A 6,000-nucleotide genomic window follows, 5' to 3' on the forward strand; every position below is an offset into this window, starting at 1 on the left:
GAACCCAATGTCCACCTGTCTCATTCAGGGCCGGCCCGTGGTTCACTCAGGAGAGTGTGGTGCTGATAACACCAAGGCCACGGGTTCAGATCCTACATAGAAATGGCCGGTTGGCTCACTGGCTGAGCGTGGTGCTCACAACTGTCTCATTCAATAGCATCCTATTATAAGTATAGGTGTACGTTAACAAAAGGAAGTCTAATTACATCCCCTTTTCTATATCTCAACCAAGATAAATGTAAATTCCAAGAAAAGTAATTGAGTCATTCATTTTTTAATGACTGTTCTGGTCAACAGATATAATTTTCTCTTCTAAGTCACTGAATATTCACAAAATTCTTCCACAACTTACCTCTGATATGGTAGATTTGCAAACCTCTCTGGCCACAGATTCAAATTTGGGATCTGTAGTTAGGTTCAGCTTATAATTCCACAATAACTAGGTACAAATGGAAAAAAACAAAACAAAGAAAAAAAAAAAACTCCACTTAGAAAAGTATGAAATTTATCATCATTGGATACTTTAAATGACAAGAGCCAATTATACAGAGTCAGATAAAGCATATTCACATGTCAGGTAGCAAACGGAAAGTAAGATAAAATGCCATCACATTCACAGATAAAAGTGAAAAATATGCAGACAAAATAAAAGCACTACCATTTAGACGTACATTTTTTTCCCTAAAAGATGACTTTTAAAAGCTATGAATTAAAAATCATTAAAAAGTCAAGAAAAAAATTAAAATCCCTGATAAGGTTTTCAGAGAAAATATAAATAAATTGGATAAGCTAACTTCTACTTAAACCAAAACATCTAATGCAGATTGGTAGGTTTAGTTTCAGATTTCACAATCGACATTGCTTTCATAGATCAGCTTCATGAAGGAGAGTTGCAGAGAGTCTAGTTTCTGTGCATATCTATTACCACCATTCCTTTAAAACACTTGACTTGACACATCTACCATAAGATCCATTTTACACAACAGATTTAGTATGTCTTAAACTAGAAAACACACAAAAGAATTGTTATTCACAGGTAAGGGCTGAATATTACAGTTGTTCCTCTGTATTAGCGGGTTCCCATCTGCGAATTCAACCAACCTCAAATTGAAAATATTTAAAAAATAATAACAACAATACAATAAAAATAACACAAATTAAAAATACAGTATAGGGCCAGCCCGTGGCTCACTTGGGAGTGTGTGGTGCTGATAACACCAAGGCCACGGGTTTGGATCCCTATATAGGGATGGCCGGTTAGCTCACTTCAGAGAGCGTGGTGCTGACAACACCAAGTCAAGGGTTAAGATCCCCTTACCGGTCACCTTTAAAAAAAAAAAAAAGTATAACAACTATTTACATAGCATTTACATTGTATTAGGTATTGTAAGTAATCTAGAGATGATTTAATGAATATTGGAGAATGTGTGTAGGTTATATGTAAATACTGCGCCATCTTATATCCGGGACTTCAGCATCCTTGGAGTTTGGTATCTGCAGGGGATCCTGGAACCAATCCCCCATGGACATCAAGGGGTAACTGTACACTTAACTGATGCTGATTGATTTCCCTAAGAGTAGCAACCAATCGACTTATCAGGGAAGCTGGGTGAAATCTCAAGTCTTGCCAATCCTTGCACTCACTCATACAGCAAACTGGGATGTTTTGGAAGCAAATTCATGTGATTATAACTGATTTCTCCAGAGGAAAAAACCCCGTCCCCAGCCCATGTCCCCTGTTTTCCCTTATGATGATTCATTAATCATTGTATTCTTTATCTTTCTCTGTCTTGGTGTATTCCCTGATTTTGTTTAAGCACATCCTCCAGGAGTTTTATGAGAAAACATGCATGGTTCGTAAATGTTTTGAAAAACTGCATGCTGAAATGTCTTTATTTTACATTACTTTGGATATCATTTCTCCTCAGCCTTTTAAAGGCGCTGGTACAGTAGCTTCCAATAACACTGATGAGAAATATATGATTATTCAAATTCCCAGTTCTTTGATTATGGCCTCATTTTTTTCCTCTCTAAAAGCCTTGGATTTTTTGTTTATTCCCAGGATTCTGAAATTGCCCTTCTGTGGATTATCTTTCCATCCATGGCACTGGGTATTTGATAGGTTTTCTTCAATCTAGAAACTCGTATCCTTCGGTTCTTGAAAGTTTTCACACATTTCTTTTTTCTGAGTGCCTACTATATGCTAGTAGGCACTGATCAAGGCAGCAGTGAACAAAAAGGCAAACTCCTTGCCCTCAAGTTCACATTTTATAATCGAGAGAAAAATAATTTTCAAATAATCAAATAAATACATCAGGCAATAAGCTAGGGTAAAAGGAACTGGACAGTGATGGGGGTGAGGTGCTACTCTGCATAGGGGAGGGGGACAAGGAAAATGAATATCCACAAAAAGTGAATGTTCCATGCAGAAAGAATAGCAAATGCAAAAGTCCTCAGCCAGGCACACTGTTTGAGTATTTTAGTCACAGCAAGGAGGTCACTGTGGCCTAAGTAAAGTTAGCAAGAAGCAAAAGTAGTAGAAGAGGTCAGCGAGAAAGAAAAAAAAAGAAGAGATCAGAAAGCAGGTACTTTCTATGTTTTGTTCACAGTTAAGGGGGCTTGGGAGTTTAATCAGTGAGAAAAATGCTTTAGGGGTTTTAGGGCATAGTAATATGATCTGATTGACCTATAAATTAGAGGGATTGTTCAGGCTGTAGCACGGATTACAGACTACAGAAGGAAAAAAATTAAAGGAGGGAGACCCCCTTAAGAAGCTATTATGGAAGTCTAGGAGAGAACTGATAATGGCTTGGATAAAGGAGAAAGAAGTGAAAACGGTCAGGTTCAGGAGGAGGAGCCAACAAAGTTGTTAATGGACTGAATGTGAAGTTCAGTAGTCCCCCCTTATCTGCAGGGTATACGTACATTCCAAGACCCCTAGTGGATGCCTGTGGATAGTGCCGAACCATATATATATACTATGTTTTTTTCCTATAAAAAAAAGTCCATGGACAAGATTTGTATTACCTTGTGTTTGTTTTTGTTTTTGTTTTGGCAGCTGGCCAGTATGGGGATCCCAACCCTTGACCTTGGTATTACAACACCATGCTCTAACCAACTGAGCTAACTGGCCAGCCCTGTACTATCTTTTAATTTCATTTTTCCATGAACTTTTTGAAGTACCCTCATACATACCTATGGCAAAAGTGTAATTTGTAATTAGATACAGTAAGAGATTAACAATAACTAATAATAAAATAGAACAATTATAACAATACACCAGCATCACTACTCTTCTGTTTTGAGGCCATAACTAAGTAAAATAAGGTTTACTTGAATACAGCACTGTGATTACACAACAATCTATCTGATACCCAGACAACTATTAAGTGACTAATGGGGGAGCAGCATATGTGGAATGGATATGCTGGACAAAGGGATGATTTATGTCCTGGGTGGGACAAAGCAGGACGGTGTGAGATTTCATCATGCTACTCAGAATGGTGTGCACTTTAAAATTCATGAATTGTTTATTTCTGGAATTTTCCATTTATTATTTTCAGACCGCAGTTGACCATGGGTAACTGAAACTCAATAAAGGGGGGAGGTCAACTGTATAAGAGAGGAGAGGAATCAAAGTTTTTGATTTGAGCAACTAGAATAGAGGAACCACTAACTGAAATGGGGAAGACTATAGAAAGAAAAGGTTTAGGGATCAAAAATCAAGAGTTCGGTTCTGGAAATGACTATTAGACAAAGTAGAAATGTGGAATCAGCAGCTGGAGTCTGGAGTTCTGCAGAACAGTCTGGGCTAGAAAAAAGACAGGAATCACAAATTGCCGTCAAGGCAGTAACCCTCTTCAGTGGGAGTCCTGACAGCAGTGTACACGTAGCCATCTGAAGGTATCTTCTCCCCAGATGGCAGCTCAGATGTAAGACAAGACTCACAATGAATAGGGGACGGAGGTGCCTTGGTTTAGAAGCTTCATGCCCCATGGAAGCCAATATCTTTTGTAACAACCCTCTGGGCATAGTTTCTAGGGGCCCTGCAAAAGAAATGCTTTGCCACATTCAAGGAAACCCCAAGTATGGTATCCCTATTGGTTATGTATAATTCATTTATAGTTCTTCATAGTCCATATGAAACTTACCAGCTGGGGTCATTTTTATCATATGCAGTGTTGCCTAGAAATTTAGTTGATATTTTACTCTTAGGTTACGAGGAGAACTGAGCTAATAAGTTAATAGAATTCAAATTTTCATGAAGAGGGGAAAGGGTTTTGCTAAGCTAATAGCCCTTTGCCAAGAAGTGAAATGGCTGTATTATACACTATGTTTATGTTCAGCTTTAGTTAATAATGCCAAACAACTTTGAAAGTAGTTGTTATTAACTTACACTATCACCATCCATGCATGAAAAGTCCCCTTGTTCCACATCACACCCATACTTGGTGTTGACACTGTTAGCAATTTTTATTTCAGCAATTCTAATGGTGTGAGTGCTGATATCTCACTGAGGTTTTAATTTCCATGTCCATGATTACTAATGAAGTTGAACACCTCTTCATTGTTCATAGGTCATTCAAATACCATCTTTGAGATATGACCATTTACGTATCTTAACCATTTTTTTTATTCCCCCGTTTTGTCTTTGTTGCCTTGTATGAGTTCTTTTTTTAAAAAAAGATGACTGGTAAGGGGCTCTTAACCCTTGACTTGGTGTTGTCAGCACCACACTCTCCCAACTGAGCCATGGGCTAGCCCTGAGTTCTATATGTATTCTGGATATATTGTCAGATATATGTATTAAAAATATTTTCCCCTTCTCTATGGCTTGCCTTTCCACACTCTTAAAATTGTCTTAATTAGTTTTTTTGTAATCCAACTTATGAATCTTTTGCTTTATGCTTAATGCTTTTTGTGTTCCATTTAAGAAACCTTTGCCAATCCCAAAGTCATGAAGCTATTCTCCTGTTACCTTCTAGAAGTTTCATTGTTTTAACTTTTCACATTTGAATCTGCACTGCATCTGGAATGGATCTTCTGTGAATGGTGTGCAGTAAGGATTAAGACTCTACTCAAGTATCCATATATGTATGGGTCTGTTTCTGGGCTCACTCTGTTCCACTGATCTACTTGTTGATCCTTTTGCCTCTACCACATTGCCTTAATTACCCTTGCTTTACATTAACTCTTCAATCAGGTGGTGAAATTCTCTCTGCTTGGTTCTTCAAGATTGTTTTGGCTATTATTGGCACTCTGTATTTCCACATAAACTTTAGAATCAGCCTGCCGTTTCAATAACAACAAATATAAGGTTGCATAGAATCTAATTTGGAAGGAGTTGACATTTTTATAATAAAGTCTTCCAACCCATGAGCACAGTTCCTCATTTATTTATTTAGGCCCTCAAATTTAAATTTCTTGCCACCGTCCTCGTTAGTATAGTGGTGAGTATCCCCGCCTGTCAAATTTAAATTTCTCTTAGTAATATTTTTTTTTTCCTCCTTTTTGTCTTTTTTCATGACCGGTAACGGGATTGCAACCCTCGGTGTTGCGCCCGTACCGCGACCGGCAACGGGATCGCAACCCTCGGTGTCGCGCCCGCACCGTGCTCAGCCAGTGAGCAGACTGGTCTCTATATGGGATCCGAACCCTCGTCGGGAGTGCCACCACACTCCCAAGCACAGCACTCAACCGAGTGCGCCACTGGGCTGGCCCACTCTCTTAGTAATATTTTATAGTTATCTGCAGAGTGGTCTTACACATTTTTGTTAGATTTATTTTTAGGCATTTATACTTTATATGCTATTTCAAATACCATTACTTTTTAATTCATTTAAAAAATCTGCTTGTTATTATTATATAAAAATACAATTAAGTTTTATATACTGACCTATCTAGAGACTTTACTAACTCTATCAATTAATTATCTGCTAACAGTCCACCTATAAATTAAATTCTTTTTTTTTTTTTTTTTTTTTTTTCTTTTTTTTTTTT

The 6,000-nt window shown here is 37.7% G+C and overlaps 1 protein-coding gene across 1 annotated transcript in view; it reads right to left on the minus strand.

Annotated features, from left to right (window-relative positions):
• The window catches only part of GLG1 (golgi glycoprotein 1), a 140,335-nt gene that overhangs the window by 50,626 nt on the left and 83,709 nt on the right, over positions 1-6,000 (minus strand). The window contains exon 3 of the mRNA XM_008572774.1: positions 353-439. The gene's annotated coding sequence lies outside the window, so the exon portion shown is untranslated. The remainder of the gene's footprint in view (positions 1-352; positions 440-6,000) is intronic.

Source organism: Galeopterus variegatus, unplaced genomic scaffold (genome assembly GCF_000696425.1).
Source record: "Galeopterus variegatus unplaced genomic scaffold, G_variegatus-3.0.2 Scaffold835, whole genome shotgun sequence".
In the NCBI taxonomy this organism is placed as follows: domain Eukaryota; kingdom Metazoa; phylum Chordata; class Mammalia; order Dermoptera; family Cynocephalidae; genus Galeopterus; species Galeopterus variegatus.